A 22,343-nucleotide genomic window follows, 5' to 3' on the forward strand; every position below is an offset into this window, starting at 1 on the left:
ACAAGTGTTCTTATCTAGTCTTATGTACAGGGCTAGGAGCTTCCAGGCAAACTTTGCTGAGCAAACACCACCATTTGAAAGAACACCACCCATTTACTTGCAGTGTTGAACCAGAGTCTTCAGAGAGAGAAGGTGAGCTCATCAGCCCACTCCAAAATAATATAGGATGTAAGTGATAATAGGCAACTTTTTTTCTTTATCGCTATCAGGCAAGATGCCCACTAAATTCTAATGTTATTACCATCTGATGAAGTGACCTGCTTGAAAAAGGTTGATAATTTCAGTCTACGTAATAGATTAATACATTATAAAACCAGAAGGGACCACTGTAATAATCTAATCTGTTCTGCTGCATAACATAGGCCATAGGACTTCCCTGAATTAACTATTTGAACCAGGGCATATTTTTAGGAAAACATCCAATTTTGATTTTAAATTTTCTAGTAATGAAGAATCCACCACAACACTTTGTAAATTGTTCCAATTGGTTAATTACCCTCACGGTTAAAAATTTGCCCCTTAGTTCTAGTCTGAATTTCTCTAATTTTTTACCATTAGATCTTATTACATCTAGCCAGATTGAAGAATCCTCCATTATCAAATTTCTGTTCCCATATAGGTACTTACAGCAGTGATGTAGCTAGGAGTGGACATCTGGCTGGGCCCCCATTTATGGTGGATAGGCAATGGCCAGAGGTCTGATGTCACAGGAAGAGCATGAGCCATGAGGGCCCCAAGTCACTGCTCCACCAGGCTCCCCACATCAGGATGCCAGTCCCAGGGTCCCTTTGTAGCTCACCATCCCTGATGGGTTATTCACACCAAGCCCCACAGATCCATGCAGGAGCCACTCAATATTGTGGCCCTCTTACCTGGTAAGGCCAGCCAGGATATGTACGGAGTACACAGCCTTGTTTTCTGCAACACTCAAAACCTTAACATTCCTGTGATGTTAACACATATTAACACACCAGCATAGTGGGTTTAAGGTGGCAAGAGAGGCCAATTAGCCTCAGTCTGCACCTGCTGGGGAGCTAAGGGGCAATAACACTGATTGAGAATGAAGCTCACCTGAGCAGGAACAGGCAGAGCTTCTAAAAAGCTTCGGAGTTGAGGTGGGAAGAGGATTGCAGTGAGGTGAGCCTGCACTCACGCTCCCTGATACAAGGGGGGAGCGTAGAAGCCTGAGAAGGGTAGGGTAGGAAGCAGCTCAGGGAAGGTGCAGTAAGATCTGAGAGAGATAGACCTGAATTGCTGGTTTCAGGGTTCCTGCATTGGAAAGCCAGGCCTGAGTTCCCCCACTAGCCACTGCAGGAGTGGTGCAGTCAACACAGTGGAGATGGAGATTGCCTGAGACTTTGGAGACTGAGTGATTTGGCCAGAGGATGCAGCCATGAAGGAGAAGCACTGCAGCTCCTATCCAGAGAGAGAGAGGCCACAGAGTGAGTGACTGAGGCAATGGGTCGAATGACTGCAGGAGGAGATGTGGACAGTGGCAGGCTAATTTCCCAGATGAGCCTTGAGGAGGTGCCATTGAGCAGTGAGTAGCATGCACCCCATGACACCCCCCATGTATTGTAACCTAGGAACTGACCCCCTAAAAGACTGGGACTGGGTGTTCCCTTATAACAGGGCCCTGCCACACCACCAATGTGGACACAGAGGTCCCGCACAGACATTTCCCTTTTGCCCCAATGAAATAATCACTTCCTGCTAGCTCTAATGTGCTTTGCAGACCCACAAAGAGCCTCGGTCAGTGTACAACCTAGCACTTTTGTCTGGCTGGCAGCTCAGAGCAGACACCAGGGTCTGACCTTGCCAGCCCTCCCCTGTGGAGGTGCCATGTTGTTGCCATGACTGTGCTGGGCCCAAGAAATGCAGACTGGGGCCTTCCAACCCTATGGGGGGAGTTATGAATCAGGTTGGTTTGACCCCATCAGATACTGCTGCCTGCCAGGAAAGGCCTGTTCCCTCCACCCATCAGGGACCGCACAGGCACACAACTGATGTGGGTGTGTGGGGGGCTCAGGCTGGAGGGAAGAGCCAGCCTCAGGTTTCCTTATATTGGCAGTCAGGAAGGGTGTGGCGCTGTGCTCAGAGACCAGCGTGCTGTGGCTCTGCATCATGAGCCAGACTGCAGAGACTAGACAGGATGTGGTTACAGGGCACCCCAACACATGGGGGGGAGGGATGCTGCCCCCTCCACGCTACTCCCAGAGGACTTGCTGCTGAGAACTGATGCACAGCCATGACTCCATGGAAGCCGGAGATGCCTTGGACTGCAGCTGGCTCTGTCCACACCCACAGCAGCCTCAGTGACACCAGGGGAATCTGAGGCCAAGAGAAGGGAGGGGACCAGCCCCGGCACATGCAGCCAGCCAGCGACAGAGCAGGGAATGGAACCCAAGAGCCCTAACAATCTTGCTGTATCTCCAAAGCAAGCCCCATTGCTGAGCCAAGGCTGGGCAAGGCCCTGACTGCATTGGGGGCATATGGAGCCTGGGCCAATTCCCCCAGTCCTGGGCTCACCCTATCTCTCTACTTCAAGAGAATGTGGATCCCCTTCCAGAAAAGCCACTGGGCTGGGATCTAGAGGGAGAGGCAAGGCCCACAGGGCTGTGATTTGCCCCAGGTAAGCAGCTAGCCCATGGCAGGGCCAAGAAGAAGGCCCAGAAGCCCCATAGCCCAACCCCAAACTACAGGTTGCTGGGCAGTATCCCCAACCAGACAGGACTTGTTCCCTCAACACCAAGGCCAGCCGGCTGGGCTGGGCCAGCAGAGCCCAGGCAGGGGGACAGGCACACACTGTTCTGCCCCAAGGAGACTCCTGGAAGGGCCAGCAGGACCCAGTACTAGCAGGGCCAAGGAAAAGCCAGCTCCCCTGCTGGGATGGCACTTTCTCCATTGGCTGGCATTCACACAGATTCAGAACTGGGTGGGCTAATGGGGTAGGCTGTGGCCATGCCCCTGACATACAGACAGTGATCAAGTCACCCCTTAACTTTCTCTTTGATAAGCTAAATAGATTGAATGCCTTGATTCCCTCACTGTAAGGTATGTTTTACAATCCTTCAGTCATGCTTCTGGCAATTTTTCAATATCCTTGAGTTGTGGACACCAGAACTGGACATGGTATTCCAGTAGTGGTCATATCAGTGCCAAATACAGAGGTAATAGAACCTCTCCCCACCTCCTCCGTATTCCCTTGTTTATATATCCAAAGGTTGCATTAGACCTTTTAGGCACAGTGTCTCACTGGGAGCTGCTCTTGTTCAGCTGTCCAGCCATCATGATCCCCCAAGTCTTTTTCTGGAGTCATTGCTTCCCAAGGTCAAGTCCCCTTCCTGTAAATATGGCCTGCATTCTTGGCATTTTCCCTTTAGGGATCTGAGTTCATTTTGTACTATGTGCCATGCTCTTGTAAATTTTCCAGTTACTGTTTTCATCCAGTCTCGGTGCTTGTCAATCCCTGGTGGCTGGTAATGTTCCCAATCATGGGGCATTTTGTTTGGTAGTTATCTCAACCAGTTGAAATATGTCAGTATAACAAGACTGGGCTAGCACTCAGCCCTCTATGTACACACACCAACCACTCTCCTCTTTTCAAACAACCTCGTGTGAAACATCAGAACAGAGGCCAAGGAATAAAATAGTCACTTTCTCACTCCTAGATGTATACTTACGCACACTGCCCCATTAGTGCTCTCTCCATGTAAGAAACTTGCACTACTGCTGCCTGCGTCTGTTCTGTGAATAAACAAAGGACTTTAGTGAGTAGCACTGCTACTACCATGATGAATGCTTTATAAATGCTGAGGGATGGATTGGTGGAAGGATAGGAAGATCAGTAGTCTGGTGCCTCTTCCCAGCATTAAATTCATGTACAAATTGAAAACTGAAATGTAATTACTACCCAGATCAAATTCTTTCAAAAGGCAAACCTCTCTAGACCAACAGCAGATATTTGTTTTTAGGGCTGATCTTTGTGGTTTTTATTAGCAATGCCCTGTTCCCCCGGGCGAGTGGAGGGAGGGAGAAAGGAAGAACGGCAGATCTTGAGTTTCCACTGCTAAAACAAACTATATAAATCTTATGGGTTTTACATAATTCCAAGAACATGCTGTACGTCGTCAGCACTGTTTTCAAGAAGTTCCTTCTGCGTTGAACGCACTAGCCACTGGTTTTAATTATGTACTGGCCTGATGGACCCATCCCCTAATGTGGCATTAGGATACAGTGTGATAGGTTTAGGTAGAGAGCAGTTTATGACTCCGGTGACAGTTATGACGTTTCTGAGTTTTAAATCCAGAGTTAGAGACAAACAAGTTGAGTTAATCCTGGGCAGGTGGCAATTGTTTTTAATTGTAATCATGGAGTTTATACACTGAGGTTTATGGGCCCAGTCCATCCGAGGTATCACCTAATTAACTAACACAGTGGAGAGGGCATGATTTGAACAAATGAACTAATAGCATCCCTGGGCTTTGCTAAGTTTGTTAGCCATTCCCCAGGCACTCATTTGAGGTGCCTCAATTTGGGTATACCTACCTTAGACACCTGAGGTCAGATTTTCAAATGTGCTGAGCACCTGCTGCTGCAACTGTCTTTAGATGGAGTTGTGAGAAGTCTGAACATCAGGTTTCTCAAGCTGGGCACCCAAAATCAGAGTTTTTTTTTAAAATTGGGCCTTGTTGGCATGCCAAAAAGTCACACAACAAATGCATGGGAGAGCCAGGAATAGGACCCAGATGTCTTAAATTCACCACCTGTAAAGTGGTGCAAATACTTCCCTAACTCCCAGTGAGGTGGTGAGCTTTGCTTAACGTTTGCAAAATACCTTGAGGTCCTCACGTGAAATGCCACTACACAAAAGTGGACTATTACTGTATTTTGTCTAAACTCCATTGATCTCTGTAGCCAGAATTTAGTAACCATCCAACAATTGACAAATGTTGTACACAATGCCATCATGACAAAGGCTTTTTTGTGGGTTTTATAGTCTGAAAACTCCTTCCCTGAGACAAGAAGTGTTTAAATATTTAGAATATTTGATTTTGAGCTGTTGCTCTGAAAAGCCCAGCACAGACTCATTTCTAAGCAGAAATAAATAAACCCTTTTCAATGGATGGATGAGAATAACAGAATGAATGGCAGGGAATTCCTGTTTGATATTAAATGCAAGCTGTAAATATGAAGCAAAGGCATATTCAGTTGCAGGTGGGAGGCTGTTCTTCCCACTCCATGCTATGCAGATAGCACAATGTGCATGGAAGAATGTATTGAGAAAGCAAGGCCTGGGTTTCCAATACTTCACTCACAAGATGGCAATGTTGCACAAAGTTCGCAAGTGAGGTCTGTATTGTGCAATCGTACTCCCACTGAAACCAATGGGAGTTTTGCCGCTGACTTTTATAGGAACAGAAGAGGGTCCCTTATGTATGTGTGCCTCTTTGTTCCTGTGGATCAGCTCTATTTAATGAATGGGGCAGAGGGATGGCAACAGTCAGGTAAAGACTGTGACTGGCGGCTGTGTAATGTTCAGATATAGCCATGGTATTTACTTATTCTTGATTCCACAGCATTTGGGTGAAAATTCCTATACGAGGCAGTTTGAGGGGATAGGATTTAAACTGCAGTGGCAACTTGTGGCATATTGTAATGTAATGGCTTGTGTAATCTTCCATGACCTCCCACGCATGTACACAGTTGTCTAATTGCTTACATGGGCCTTAAAGCTAGAATTCATGGTTTGCAGTTCCAAAAACAAGCCTTTACTTTGTGTGAGTGGGAATTAATAAATACTTTACCTGGTATGACATTCCAGGTATTAAGAGAAGAATGGTTTACACATATGCACGCATAGACAATGGGTGTCAGACAGCCAAAATTTGAACATAGATGTCCCAATTTAATACTGACACAAAAAGACTGATTAATTTTGCATTTTTCCCTTTAGTTCAGTGCATCCACCTCTTCTGAACAGAATTTGAAGGTTTTCTAAGGTAATGAATATTATAGAGAAGGCATATCAGGATCTTATGTTCTTCCTGTCCCATGCTGCCAGAACAAAGGGACATTCAATTAAATTGAAAGGTGGAAAATTCAAAACAGCTAAAAGGAAATAAGTGTCATCCAGCACATAATAAATTGTCTTCTTAATTAGTGGGGTTTTTTTGTTTGTTTGTTTGTTTTTTTTTTTAAATAAAGGCCTTATTTACACTATAAAGAAAAGGTTATATAACTTTGTAAAGAAGCAAAATGGCTCCTGGATGAAGATTACTTTAGTCTGACGGCCCTTTTCAAACTCGTTTGGGATACAATATTGTACAATGCAAAAAAGAAAAACTTAAATTTACTTTAAAGGATATTTAAAAACTTAAATATGAAAAGATTTAACAAAATGTGCATTGAATGACTGCAATTCAATTTACCAGTTGGGTAATCACTCAGACCCATGGTAACTACTTGTGCAAATTACACATTCACTTGCACAAAAATGTAAATGCAATGCATGCAATTTTGAACGTGTGAGCCTTAAAAAAACAAAACGATATTTTTTTTCCCTATCCATGACTACCTTAGGTGGTTCATTATAATGGGATAGGTGCATGATCTGGAAAGTCGCTGTGGCCCATGTAGTACTTTTTAAATGAGGACAGTGTGTCTAGGTGACTGTAGAATGAGAAGACAGCAGCAGTCTCCTAACTATGTTGTTTCCTCTAATATCCCTGTTAATGAGGGTTGTGTAAGGCAGGACTGCTGCACTTGGGTGTAAATTCCACTTGCACATGCAGATTTTCCAAGTGTCATGGGGTATGTCTACACTGCAGTGGGGAGCAAGCCTCCCAGCCCAGGTAGACCGACTCAAGTGAGCGCTCTACACATAGCAGTATGGGCATTGCAGCTTGGGCTGGATTTGGGTGGGCCACGATGTCTACAGTGCTATCTTTAGCATGCTAATTTGTGCCCCACTAGTGCAAATGTTACCCGGGTTTGGAGACTCACTCCCAGCTGCTGTGTAGACATGCCCAGAGGTTCATGTTCCATGTTCTTTCTCCTTTCCCACTCCCTTTATTGTCCCTGTGCTCCTTCCCCTCCGGAGCCCATCTATGCAAGGACAGGTTGCTCTGGGAAGAACACCAGTTCAGTGTCAACTAAATGAGTGCTAGTTTGGCACATTTCTTCTTATTTTACAAATAAGAATTTGAATTATTGCTGTGTAGTTGGATGGTCTGGGCAGATCAGGGTCCTTACATCTTTCCCTGTGACCCCACCTCTTCCTGCCACATTTCTTTGGGTTCCTTTCCATCATTGCCTTGTTTCTCTGTGCTCCCTGCTTACTCCCACTCCATTTCCACTTCTAACAGGCAGGGGTCCTGTGGAAAAAATAGTATGACATCATATAATTAAAGGCTGTATTGTAATGCTGTCACATTCTGGGGTACAATTCAGACCAAAGGGTTGTCACTGCCTGGCTTGTATCCTTGGGTGCCTCATAATTCTTTGCTACTGTAGCTCCCAACCTGGGCCACTCACAACCACCCTACCAGCATACAAGTCATACCCTGAGGTGTTTGTGCTATGTAGCCAGCCCTGGTTCAGCAGTTCTGAGCCCAGCAGCTTGTCTACAGCCTCATTATAGCTTCCACCAGCTTTGGTTACAACTAGCAAGTTCACCCCAACACACTCCCAGCCCTGAATTTTCCCAAAACCACATGCTCTGCAATCTCCAGCCCTCTCCTGGACAGCTCAGAGAAATGTGGTCTGTTTGCTCCTTTAAGGAGACAAAACACACCAATTTGCCACATTACTTGGAACTGACATTCTCTTTAGTGCAAACACAGTACTGTTGATTTTAGATTAATAGTAAAACAGGTTTATTAACAAAAAACAGGTTTTGAAGTGAGTTCAAGTGGGAGATAAAGTTAGAAATGGTTACAAGCAAATAAAATGAAAACATGCATCTAAAAGTCTAAAACTTAATCTAGCAAGTTTTGGTTCAAGGCTTTGTTCAAGATGGCCTTTCTCATCCACAATTTTCTAGCAAGATTGTGGCTGACCCCCTCCTCTGTCAGGATCTCTTCCAAAAGCACTGGCTCCGTTGTTGTCTTAGGTGAAAGAGAGAACTTGAGGCTTTCTGCCCCCATTCTTTTATAGTCCAGTGAACCTTTGAAATGGATTTTTCTGAAGATTACCCTAAAAGTAAAATGTATTCAAGCAGTGAGGAAGGTGACATGGAGTCTGCTGGTGAAGGAGGCTCCATGCTCCCCCCCCCCCCCCCCCCCCCCCCCCCCACACGCAGACACACACGTTTGCTGAAATGCAAAGTGTTCAATCCTGTTTACTATTTATATGTAAATTGAGGTAAATACACATTCCTTTGTTTAGGATAGGCCTTTTAACTTTTGCATAGGCAGGGCTGTCTGGTTTTGAACATTATGCTGATAACATCTTTCTGGGGAAATTAATAACTTTACATATAATATTGCTACATACATATTATTGACCAGTGAGTTATTAATTTTCAAATTATACCTCACAAGGCATTTTTTGTACAAAGATTGTTACAATAGTGAGTAGGGTGTGAATATAGGAGTGCTTTTGGTCACAAATGCACATGCACGAGACGAATTAAGGTTGCATGGATATTTCCTAACTTTTGAATGCTTGACTTTGCAAACTTAATAATGTTCTTTTAAGACATCTTTTTGGGGGTAATATAACTCTAATTTTGCCAAATCATGCATTATTGTGGTCTAATCAGCTAGTCATTTTCCATCATTGTATAATAGTAATTTTTTCACTTTAAAATTTGGACAGATGTCGCTTGTACTTATGATGAGTTTGTCAACAGCGCTTAGTGCTGGCCTAACTCTGCCTTCATTGAAGTTCATGGTAAAACTATCATTGACTTCAGTGGGTCCAGGCCTTCTGCTGAACTGTTTTAGCTGAAAATTTCCCAAAAAATTCAACCTCGAGCAGATACCTAGCATGGAAAAATTCAAATTGAATGGCTAAAGCTTGGCAAAGTTACAAACAACTGAAAACAGTCTTTTAATAAGAAGTGTTGGTCACCCTTTATAGTGTGATAGCCGGCACTACCAGACCTGCCTATAATATGCACAATTATAAAGTGTTTCAGTAAAACATCATTTCTGCCTCAAAACAAGCTCAATTTTACTGCTAAATCTTGCAGACTAAATACCTTTTTGTTACTAAATTCAGCTTTGACTGCCAATTTCGAACTACTCAAAAAGGAATGTCCTACTTAATTCCCATTCATGGCTGTCATTCATGACTAGAATGCACCTGCAATGTCACCACGTGTGTGCTGTGCTACTGGCAACAGCAACAAAGTGCAGTGAATATGTACCAGAATCAAAGGATTTGCCTGCAAATGTAGGCGTATTAACCAGTCTCTGGTAGAGCAATCTGGTGTGGAATGCCATAGATATAGATGGTGTCAGTGCTTTAGGATGCTGAAGATGTTTGCACACCTGCTACCCAGACTGTGCCTGATATGTAGACAGAAAACTTCACTTTCCAGTCTAGCATCTTTTTTCAGCATTGACAGTGAAGTTGAACACTGTGTAGCTGTGGATAAATGTCGTTGTTGAAAGTTGTGCTTATGCTAACTTTGGGTTGTGTGTATGTCCATAAGAGGTGATTAATGATTAAGCCAATGAGTTCCGAGACTGATGTGCAGATATAATTACTAGCTGCAAGGAAATCAGAAGTACAGGTAGATGTTATATTCCATTAAAATGCAGCCCTATCCTGTAAAGGAACTATTATAACTAAGCAGTGCCTTATGCTATTTACCTACAGGGACGAAAGCTTTGTCTTTACATGTCATTTTCAACTGGTCTTAACTTTCTCTATGATCTTTGGCCCCTGGGGTGAACTTTCTCTGCTCATTGTCCATGACATCAGAGGTGCTTCCATGTAGTTCTATTTTATCTCACAGCTTTGGTCCAGGCCTCCCCTTCCTCATCATTTGGTTTCCTGATGGTGGTGTCAGCTTTTTACTTTAGAGGAACTCTATTACTTAGACTGAGATTCTGCTACATTATGAGAACGTCTTGGTGTAAATGGAAGTCAAGAATGCCTAGCACTTCCAAAGAGGTGCTTAACACTTGGCATGGTATTTTAGTCCTCTTACTATTCATAGAGGATTCATTAGATCCAGTGTTAAGTATTGTTCTTATTACCATTATCTCTGACATAGCACTTTCATCCACTGATCTTAATTGCTTTACAAAGGAGAGTAAATGTCATAATCCCCGTTTTACAAATGGCTGAGCTGGGACAGGATCCGGGTCAACTGATTCCCCAGTGCAGTACCCCCCCCCCCCCCTCTTATCTATCTAAAATACACATCTCTCTTACATTGCCATAAAGCATTTAGGCACTCATTCCATTCCCACTGAAGACAACAATAAAACTTATTCAGGCACACTCATTTTATTACAGAGATGAAGCTCATATATATATATATGTGACAGACTTCAGTGGGGTCAGTATTGGACCCTTAGTGATGCTCACAGTCCTATCACTGACTAGGTGAACAGTCTTAATCCTCTAATGTTTCCTATAGTGGGGCCTGTTATATTACTTTAGATAGAATATAGGGGTTAAAGGTGTAAACATAACCCAGTCACTGTCCAGTGTTTCAAACAGTGATTAAAATAAGATTCAGGGTTTGGTATATAGAGACCTCAGAGCTTCGTACCAGGCAAACACTACAAAATTTATGACAAAGATTAGAACATTGTTGATTGAAACAAACAAAATTGGAAAACATTTAAAATTGGATGTTTTTCTAAAAGATCTGCTCTAGGAATTATTGTGGGGAAGTTCTGTGGCCTGTGCTACAGAGGAGGTCAGGCTAGATGATCACAATGGTCCCTTCTGGCCTTAGAGTCTATGAAAAAGAAAACATCAAAATGAGGTAAAAAGCTCTGAAACTGAAATTGATGGGTTTTGATTGATTGTTTTGCATTAAAAAAAGTCCCTTTCTGGAGACGGAATATTGGTTAAAGTTTCTTATTCAGCCAAACAGCCCTTGATGGGGAAGAAAGTTAGTCCTCCTGAATCAAGAATGATAGTCACTTCGTTCTCTGTATACACGGCAGCTGCAAAGTCATGGACAGATGCATTGGGTTGGCAGGTCAGCCATGACAGCTGTTGCCATGATCCCTGGCTCACTTCTCCAGATGGGGACATCATCTGGTTGGTCTGGTCCGGTCTCTCTCCTTCATTGGCTCTTTTCAGGCTGGGCAGAGCTGGATGGGTCATCTCATCTCACTGTGCTGCTGCCGTGCAGTACAATTGATTTCAGTATCATCTGAAAAGCCGAGAGAGAGAGGACAGCTCTCCACAATCTTTATTTTTTCCCCCTCAACATCTTTCTTAAACCCCACGTGGTGTTCTCAAGTATGTATTGCATTTACCAATGCCTGCTCCATTTGGTTAGTATAAAAAGCAACAATATGATCCCTGTTAGCTGCTGATGTACAGGACTGTATTTTTAAACCAGTTTCCATATTAATTTGACATCAGAAAAATTTTTCTATTTAATATTTAAACAAAAACTTTCATGCAGCAGCAAGGGATGGGCTTGATAATCTAACAGGTTCAATTTCTATGATGCATTAGCAGTAACCTTCTTCTTATTGTTAAATCAGCTTTAAAGTGGAACAGAAAATGATTTGCAAGCCCTTAACAGCCACAGACTCAGAGAAAGAAGAGACTTATTGCCCATCTCTGGCTGATGGACTCAGATTCCATCCAGCAGGTGTCACAGATGTAACTTTTCAGCATACTTGCCACCACTCACAGGCTCAGAAGCTCCAGTTCTAAAGGCAGATGATTAGCTTCTTGTTTGATTTTATAAATAAGATTTTTTTATGATCCAAAGTCAGGCCTAGAATCCACCCTGTGACATTTTGATTTTTCCATTTGTTCCGTGGCCACAAACAACCCTGAAATTGTGATTCATTCTCAGCGTATTGCTTGTCACATTGATGTTTTCCAACAGCATCCCAGAATCGCCTACAGAAGCTTAAATTAGTCACTGACACTATGCTGTAATGTGTCAGGTTCTATTCATTTCTGTTTTTACTTGATCCCTCTGTGTTCACAATGTCATGTGTTGTCCAGGATTAAAGGAACATGCTGCCAGCTAGGGTTTGGGCCCAAGATTTAGATTCTTTAACAAGTGTTTTACAAAGCCTGCTATGAAAAGAGAGGCTTTTGTGAGTGTATTTAAAATTTCAAGGATAAAATGGAGGGGAAGTTTTAGAGGGCAGTGAAGTGTTGTGAATCCAAACCAAAGATCTGTGCGAGTGCATGAGAATCAGGAAGTGAAATTGACTATGGAGGCCCACATTTTTCAATAAATGCATACCTAAAGAGCACAGGTTGGGTATATGTGTACACATGTGGATATCCTGGGTGTACACCTGAGTTAGGCATATGCAAAAGTATGCATGGTGCCCTTACCGAGTTTTTGTCTTTGGGAATTTGGACCAAACTTTCTACAAATATAAATGAAACTTAACCAGTCTATGTTAATGGTCTCAGCCTAATGAAATTAAATAATGGAACTGCCAGCATATTAATACTTTAGATTCTGAAAATTCAGTTTGAATAGTCTATAGTTTAATGACTTTTTTGTTGAATGTGCCCATTTAAGCATCCCTTAAGTTAATATGTAGCTTGAGTCTGGGGTTTCTGAATGCTTGGCATGAAGTGACAGTGAGAGAGTTCTTTTCTCATGCTCTGCTTCTCCTGTTACCTCTAATTACCAAGGGATCTTCATAGAATAACTTAAGGTATCATTAGCTAATATGTGCCTAATTTAATCTTTAAAATTTTTCTCCCTATTAAGTATGTGATCAGTACGAATTCCTTGGGCAGTCATTATCACAGCTCTGATCTTAATGAAGGGACTGGGTACTCATGTGTACAGTTAGAAGAACTCAGTTATAATTCCATGGAACATAAGAACTGCCTACGGCACACTTTGTGCTAAAGGGCAGATTGAGTGAGTGCAGAAATGATGGGCCACATCCTGGCGAGCCTCTGAGGCATACACAGCATAGGCTGGGGTTGCGTGTGCAGCAGAGGCTTAAAACTCAGTTGTTGGATTTGGAGATATTTGGAGTCTTTGAATTATTCTTAGCAGTGCCTCTCCCTGCAAAATATACTACCTCATTTGCCTTGATATTGGAACTAGGACCAAGCAAGGTCAACCTTGTCAAAGTCCAATCTCAAGATCCACTTTTGCTGAGATGTCTACAAGAAATCAGCCAAGTAAAGAGGGCTAGGTTAAGCAGCAGTTACAGAGAGCTGACATGATTCAGAATCATGAAACTGTACAGTAGCTAACTTGTGTAACTACACGATTGTTTCGTTATTACAGCTGGCTGCGGACTTTTTGATGAAACTTTTTTTTTTTAGTGGAAAATGACAGTTTGTTGAGAGAGCTTTTCAGGTGCAGGATGGAATTTCTGGTAGGAGCCTTCACACCCTCTCCGTCAGGAGACCCAGGTTCGAATCTCTGCTGGGCCTGAGTCAGATCAGGGATTTAGAGCTGAACATGGACCTCTTGAATGAGTGCCCTAACCACTGGCTTGTTGGCTAATCTGGGGTGGGTTTCTTTCTTTCGTTGACCAAAAATTCTATCCTGGACCTGAGAAACCTTCCTGACCAAAGTTTTGTCAGTCATTAGAGAAGTGTTTTGCCTGATTTGGAGCTGGGACTTGAACCTGGGTCCTCCCCATGCCAGGTGAGTGCCCTAATCACCAGGCTGGTGGATAGTCTCTTGCATTCTTTTTTTTTTTTTTTTTTTTAAATGAAAATTTTTGAAAGATCTTGGTTTCATTCCATACCGGAACTGAAATGCATGTCAAAACCTTGACATTTTTCATGAAACAGAATGTTTGTTTTTTCCAGCTAGCCCTAACCATTACTCTCTTCCTTCTTCTCTTATTTGTTACTTTTGCTTGTGGCAGCTTGTTTTAAATTATATTGAAAGCTCTTTGGGACATGGACCATGTCTTACTAACTGTGTGGACAGTGCTCAGCACAATGGGAGCCTGCTTCTGAGTGGAGTGCTTTGGGTGCTTTTGTAACATACTGGCAAATTGTCTGTCTGTCATTCTCCCTCTTATTGTTAGTCCCCTAGTGGATAACAGCCAACTATTGCTATCAGCTAATAGTTATTCCTGCAGTTTAAGTGGCAGATGTCTGCAATGTGGATCTTATGTTCTTAGATTAAAATCCTGCCAATGGCACATGCTGATGGTTATCACAACACAAAGAATAATAAAATTACTAACTATAACCCTAGACAAGAACCTCACTGTAATTTAGGAATGTTCAAATACAGATCCAAACATCACTATAATGGATCGGGAAAAAAACCTGGATCCAAAATATTGATCTGCCTCTGAGCTCTATGGCTTTGGCCCCTTGTGTGCTTCAAGTAGTGCAAAATATATTAGCAGCTACCCGCTGCTATGGGCCTCAGCAGGAACCTTTCCCCTTATAACTCTCTCTGAGGAAGAGGCTAGTAGCTGCCATTGTAACACAATGAAATATGTTCTGGGTGATGCATTAAGATGTTTTATTCACTTTGACACAGATTTGCTTAGCACTGATCTTGGGAGGAAAAGCAGGTTTTATCAGACTTCTCACATTGACTAAAGCTTACCCAGTCTTTCAGTCACAGGCAAGCCCATTCCATTGTTCCTCCCCCTCAGGTTATTTGGGGCTACCTTCTGTGGGAAGTGTAACTGAATTATATAGTTCTACAGCATCTCTAAAGAGAGGTGGCAGACTTAGCGCTAGCAAAATCCTCTTGAGCTTCATGGGGAGAAAATCAGAGAACGCTGTCCAATATTTGTATTTTGTTCATTTTGAGGAGTTGAGATGAGGTGATACAACAGGATGTGAGAGGAGGAGGAGGGGCAATCTGAATGATTATAATTTCAGTGTGGTCAGTTCTTGCAGTTTTAGCCTGAGTCTTATGATGATTGTTTGTTAAAGCCCCAGCTCCTGGAGTCATGTTATTTTGTACAACTCTCAGCTTTCATTTAAGAAAAGTTTCTAGCCTTTCGTTTGCAGAGAAAAGCTAGAAAACATAACTCCTCAGTGACTCAAAACTCAGAAGAACTCACTTTTTTTATTTACAATTTCATGATTTTTAAACTAATCTCATGAATTTTGAGGGCTGACTCTAGAATTTTGACCACTTGGGGTTGGTTGTACTGTGGTTTAGCCTGCTAATCTCAACTTTTCTTTTGGAGGGCAAGCAGCAGCATAGGCAAATGAACTAGCAGTCAGCAGATGCAGTATTAGGCCTTTTAAAATAACGTTGCAGTCAAAGTGGAGAACAAGAAATTACTGAGGAAGAAGGGATTGAAGAAACATGGAGAGAGGGAGGGAGGAAGGGAGAGATACCCGAGTGATAACAATGAGAACATTTGGAAATACTGCCTGACACCTCTGCACTGTTGTTAGTGCAGCTGTTTCAGCCATGCTGCTTCAAGTAAAGTTGATAACAAGTGGTGCTTGACACTATTTTCAGAGGGTCAATATTTTGACCATTGGTGCCTGTCATAAATGACATAGATTCTCTTACCCTGACTGGGACTTTCTATGCACAGAAAAGTGTAAAATGCCTCTGACATTTGTACAGCAGCAACAACAAAAATGTCCCCTTTGTAATGTTATAATGGGAAAGTTATTTTAATGCAAGTCTGCAGGGACCTACAGTGATGCTATGTTCAAGTGTGAGATTATATGGGAAAACCATTTCAATGCTAGTCTGTGAAGACCACTGACAATGGCATTAAAAAGTGAGATTGCATGGAAAACTATTCAAGTGCAATCTCAGGAGACCAACGGCATTAATTTGTGAGATATAATAGAGAAATTATTTCAGTGCAAATCTACAGGGACAAGTGATAATGGTATTATAATTCCATTTACATGGAAAAACTATTTCAATAAGACCTGTGACAATACAATTTGGGTGTGAGATTCCATGGGAAAACCATTTATATACCAATAAATTGAGGCTGAATAAGATTCAGAAGAGAAGATTGTGAAGAAAAAATTATTTGAGGCAAAGAAGGTTCAAACAATAGACAGAACAGATCCTCAGCTGCTCTGAGTTTTTACTCAGCACAGCTGAGGGGAACCAGTGAGGATGTTGGCTCTAAGGCCCTGTCTACACTTACCTGTGAGATTTGGCGGCAGTCGACGGGAGTTACGCAAAGTACACAAAAAACTTGCGTAATTCCTGTCGACTGCTGAGCTTCTCTTCTGCGCTCCAGCTGCACTGCGCTGCCCCGATGGGAACAGTGCTCCCGTCGACACAGCACTACGCCACTTGTGTAGCTGGTCTTAGTATGTTGATTTCTGGATCGACTGAGTGGGTCTGCACTGAATTTGCCACCGTCAGTGTAGCCGTAGCCTTAGGCTACGTTTATACTGGCGGTGGCAAAATTGCTGCCACCAGATCAATCTTTCAGGATCGATTGAGCCCTCAGAGAGACCCGCTCAATTGATCAGGAAGTCGACTGAGTAAGTCCACCCCCTCAAGTAGCGTAGCGCTGCGTCGACGGGAACGGCTCAGCGCAGTGTAAACAGTGCGCAGAAGGGAAGCTGAGTGGTTGACGTCAGTTACGCAAACTACTCTGTGTAGCCCTTAGACATCTTCCTGGTTCCCCTAAGAGCTGCTCTAGTTATCGTGGTTGGTTGCAGTGATCTCTCAGAGACTACTCTTCCTCTACTGGCTGAGGAAGAGGCACAGTGCATTCTGTTTTGTCACTCCTGCCCTAGCTTGCTCCCTTCCAAATCCTTTCCTTGTATGAAGGAGGTGGGGAATGCATGACTCTGTCCAGGGAATTCTCAGCTGTTGCTTTATAGCAGTTATTTGGGGAATTTACTCTTTACAGCACAAAACAGCCAGGGCTGGGGTTGAGGATTATGTGAATAATTAGGGAAATTACTTTCTTTTACGCAGTTTCCCTGGATATGATTAGCGATGACCCAAAATGGAGCTCTGGGTTACCCCCCATACTCAAAATTTGTGAAGATTCATATCCAGACTTCATGGTTCAAGGATATTGCTCTAATGGGGCCAAACCATGATCCTGGATTCAAATATATCTAATCTCCAGGAAAATTTGGCCTTAGATCTAATCCTGGCTAACTACTAACTCTGAAATGGGCCCAAACAACAACTAGAAGTCTGAACAGCCCCTAGGGTACCTGAAATTTGGATTCAGATCTGGATTTCAGAACCCACAATGCAGTTATTCAATCACATGATCTTGAAATAAGCTCTAAAACTATTTATTTTAATAATTCATAACCAATGTCTTCTGTTATGTGACCTATAAGAGGCCATTAAAGCCTGTAGATGCCTCTAGTACCTGTTTCGTTAGTATGAAGATGGTAATTATCAATGGCACTATAATTTAAAGCTGTGATGTTCAACCTGTGGTCCACGGACCCCTTGGGGTCTGCAGACTATGACTTAGGGGTCTGTGAAAGATTGTTGTTACCATACAACAGTGGCTTTCATCCTGTAGTCCGTGGACCCCTAGAGGTTTGCGGACTATGTCTAAGATGCCCAAAGGGGTCCACACCTCCGTTTGAAAACTTTTAAGGGTATGCAAATGAAAAAAGGTTAAGCCACTAATTTAAAGCGTTCATAGTTCAGTTAAAGTAAGCTATTGTTGTAAATAATGCACCCCTGAACTGATAGCACAATATAATCCTGCTTTGCTCAGCACATCACCCTTTGCCCCTGCGAGACTGAAGCTTGCTAAGAAATCTGTCCACAGAGGTCCATTCATCTGTCCTAATCAACACGGTCTCCCTCCACAAAACCTACTTCTCAACTATCCTCCATTTCAGTGGATATTGCTCATTTTAGTCACAAAGTTACTACCTTCCAGGCAAATCTGATGTGCTCTCACATTTATTGCTGAAAAGTATTTACATCAGAAATAAAGAATCACTACACTGAGGATGTAGAAGGAACTGTTTACTGGAGAGGAAGGAATCCCACAGCATTTTAGGATTCCTGCATGAATTATTCTTTTTTGTCCCTAGTTTTGGGATTCTCTTATATTGTGTCTCACATTTCGGCCATAGCAGGTGGAGTGACACGTGGCAAAGTTCAGAGCCAAGTCCAAATTTCAGGGATGTTCAGATCCCAGGTCATACTTGGGTCCATCTCTGCTTTCCAGTAGCTATTGATATCGAATCTGGGGAAGGCAGAGTCAGCCAGTCTGCATCTTGCTATAATGTATATTAGCAACAGGAAATTATATCAAGAGGCCTGTAGTCATGTCAGCTGTCTTGCTTTTTTTTAGGGATAAAAACAGATTTTGATCTATCTGCTTTACGTTGTGTCTGGCTGATTTTAAGACATGGAAGTGTTCTCTTTCTGGTTTCATAGTATCAGTGTGGAAGTAGATTTGCAATGGAAGGGGGTGAACGCTGGTGATAGGGGGTCAGAGTCTGATCTCAGTTGTGTCTGAAATTGGATTTATGCAGACTTGTTAGCTCTCCTGATCACACGCCAAAATTTATTACATTTATTAGTCACAATTCAATGGGATTTTTAATTATTGTTTGAAAAAGTCATCTGCATGTCATTACACTTAATCTTTATGAGGGAATGAACAACTTGAGACCTATTATCTAAAAAATGTCGCCTCCATGCTGCAGAACCCTCCCTCCCTCTTGTAAGGGACAGCGAACAACTGGAGGAATCTTATCAACAAGGTTCCACCAGAATCTGTCTGGCAAGGAACATAGGGACAACCAGTGGTGGCTAAGAGGCATCCTAGAGACACATGCCCTCGTTATGGATGGCCTTGGCCATGGCTGCATCCCTAAAGATCTTGGAGATTGAGCATGTTCTGGGGGCTGATGCCCTTGCGTCTTTATTTTTATTTCTTTGTAGAACTCCTAATCATGGATCAGGACCCCATTTTGCTAGGGTGCTGTACAAACACATAACAAAAAACAAACATTCCTTTCTACCCAAATGACTCTACCCATTCCTATTTAAAATAAAATAACTTTGGGTTTCAGAAAAGGGAACTGATGCCACCTTTCCCTCCCCGCCCCCTTCCTCCAAATATACATATGATAGTTTTTCAGGAAGTTGAATGGTTTATGCTTTGATGCTAATGCACTACTATACAGTCTACAGCAGTGTTTCTCAACCTTTTTGATACCAGTCCCTGGTATCAATCTTCTTGATACAAAGGACTGGCTTGCTGCCTTCTTAAACTGTGTCAGGGAAATCTCAGGGATTGACACCAGTTCATGGACCGGTCGCTCAGAAACACTGCTCTTCAGCATGTACACAAACTCAGCTGTCCTTTGTGCTTTTGAAACTTGGATTAATTCTAACTTTCCAACTATGCAGCAAAGAATTTCAGTGGATGATCTGAGACTAATCAGAATGGTCTCTTTAGATTAGACTTCTGGTATGTATTGAACACCACACACTGGCCAGAGAAGTCACAGGACCATTCTTTTTAAAAAATGTATCCTTTTTCAAAGCTGGCATTATTTCAGAGCTTTATACTAATCACCTAGTGAAAATGTGATAATTGCTATAGACAACGAAACACACAGGTAATTTTCATTGCAAAAGAAACAAACTTCAGCATCCATGAGACACTGCTTCCTCCCATAAGGCTACATTAATGGAGAACATACAAAACCACCATCTCCACTTGCAGGAGAAAATCTTCAGAATTTTTTCCCCAAGATAATACAATAAGCTAGGTCAAAACCAGACAGTGTTGACTTCATGCTGAGGTTCTACAAAGTAAAACCAACACCTGCTTCTTGCAGCCATGTAGGTTTCTCTAACTCCCCTAATGATTGGCACCAATATCCCACCTACAGTTTACAATATCATTTTGTAAACTTAGTGTCCCCAGTATGTCACCTTTCCTGCTCCAACTCATGAGGTGTCTGATCTTTCCTGTCCCAAGGGTCTCATTGCTGGTCCCAAACCACACACACTGGCAAGGCCAGTTGCAAATTCTCCAACTTTCTCTGTGCAGGGTTTCCTGGAAAATGACACTTTTGTGATCATCTGGTGATAATTTCAGCATGAGAAGAGTATTGATGGGTCTTTTAGAGAGTAAACAAGGTTACATTCAAGGCATTGGTTCCCTGTCTTGTTTTTATTAGATCTCCTTCTCAGGGATTGGTAAAGGCCAGCCCACAGGGTCGCTTTATCCCATGACCTGACAATTGCTACCATCTTTGTTCTGTGCCTCCCACCCATTCTTTTGTATCTTTTCTTATTGGTGTATTTTTATCTACTTTTTACATTCCTCTTTGCCTTTCCCCTTGTTTTTTGATGATCCTCTCTCCGTTCCTTCACTCACCATACAGCTACCCTGCTGCTTGGGGGAAGGTCATCCAAGGGTTGCTGCATTGGGCTGGATTGAGTGAACTCTCATAGTGGACCTGAGTACGGTGGGAGCAGAGCATCTTGAGCCCCCGTGGCGTTCCCTGATCATGCAGCTCTGTATCTTTGAACAGCTCCTGCTGCCAGATGCAGTGGGGGCCCCTTGGGGGAGCAGGGAGGATGGTGGATAAGATATACTGGGTTCTTTGAAAGCGAACTCACAGGAGTATGTTTACCCTGGGGCTAGGAAGGGTCTAAGGTCATGCAGCTTACTCTGTACACCATTTATGCCCCATATGACATCACCTCCCATGGGCTGTCAAATACTGACAAAGTCCTGCTTTGTGGGACAAAAAAAGGATGGAGGAGAATCATCTGGGAGGCAGGGTGCTCTAAGTTTAGAGCCTGGGTCTGAGAGGCTCAGTTGTTTTTGCACGTGATGTTGTCCAATGATTAGAGCGAGGGGCTGGCGGTCAGAACTGCTGGGTTCTATTCTCTGCTCTGCCCATGACTCATGAGACCTTTTGGCGTAAATCACTTCACCACTACGTGCCTTCATTTCCCCTTCTCTAAAAATGAGGATCTTCCTAATGAGTTCCACGACTGTGAAGCATTTTGATGGCATTGGATGAAAGGTGCAATATTAGCATAAAGTATTCTGTTCATTATTATTCACTCAGTGAACACATTCAGGAGAGACCTAAAAATGTTTGTTTAAACCAGCAACGCTTTGCCTGATTAAATAATCAGCCACGAATAAACCCACTTGAAGCTACAGCAAAAATACTTGGGCCTGGTGCCCAACTCATGAAAGGTCACAGTAAGGGCAGATGGAGCGCCTCTCTCTCCAGAGGGGTCAAAGCTAGCCTACAATTTTGATTACTCCCGTTTACAGCCAGGTGGCAGACATCTATAAGAAAACCAGTTGCTGGCACATCACAGCTTTTGGAAACTCAAAGAGGCAGGTCAAATTGTCATAGGGGGTAGAGAAGGGATCTGTTAGCTAGTCCAGGAATGGCTTAAACACTGGAACTTAAACTGATGATACCGGGGTCTGTATTCAGCTGAGTCTGTAGGTTCAAAGTACATTCCCCACCTCTTTTATACTGTAGGCAACTTTGGTGAGAGAGAGACTTTCCCATAGACCCATATCTGCACCCGAACACATCAGCTCCCACTGGTTGGCTTCATCCTGGGACCACCAGGAAAGGCTGTGAGGATGACTGATGGTCCATGGAGTTTGAGAACCACTGGGCTAACTTATGCCACATAAGAAGCAGAGCTGGGCTAGTCGGGAGTTGGAGTGTGTGTAGTGCCTTCTAGGTGCTGGGGAGAGTGAGAGAATTCTTGCCACGCTTACTGTGCTCGTCCATGCTCAGGGCGCTGGGGGCTAGCTATGTCCTGCTACATGCAGACACTCTCCCCCTCTGGTTTGGTCAGCTCTAGCTGTCCTTCCATTCTCCTTATGTACTGGAGCTCTGGGGGCCAAATTATAGCTGCTTTATGTGTACATTGATGGGGAAGGTTCCTGTGTCCTGTCACCCCCACCTCCACCTCTCTCTAGCCCATCAGCACAGGGCAGGCATCATTTACTCTTATAATCCCAAAGTTGGTTTGCCATGTGAAGCAGCTCCACTAGATTTCTTTTTTTTTAGATGGATTCTCTGGCCTGCCTTACACGCACAGAATGTGTGTCATAGGCGCAGCAAATCCAGGGCAGCAATTTAACTGCACGAGCTCTGAGAGTTCTTCTCATTCTTGATGATATCTCGGGCAGTGAGGAACAGCCCAGAATGTTCGAAGAGTGCAAGGGGCAAACTTGAGGGTAGGTTGGAGAGATGCTGCTGCATAGACCCATGCCAGGTTCAGCCTGAAC

Source organism: Emydura macquarii, unplaced genomic scaffold (genome assembly GCF_026122565.2).
Source record: "Emydura macquarii macquarii isolate MOO-44397 ecotype Brisbane River unplaced genomic scaffold, CSIRO-AGI_Emac_v2 contig_968, whole genome shotgun sequence".
In the NCBI taxonomy this organism is placed as follows: domain Eukaryota; kingdom Metazoa; phylum Chordata; order Testudines; family Chelidae; genus Emydura; species Emydura macquarii.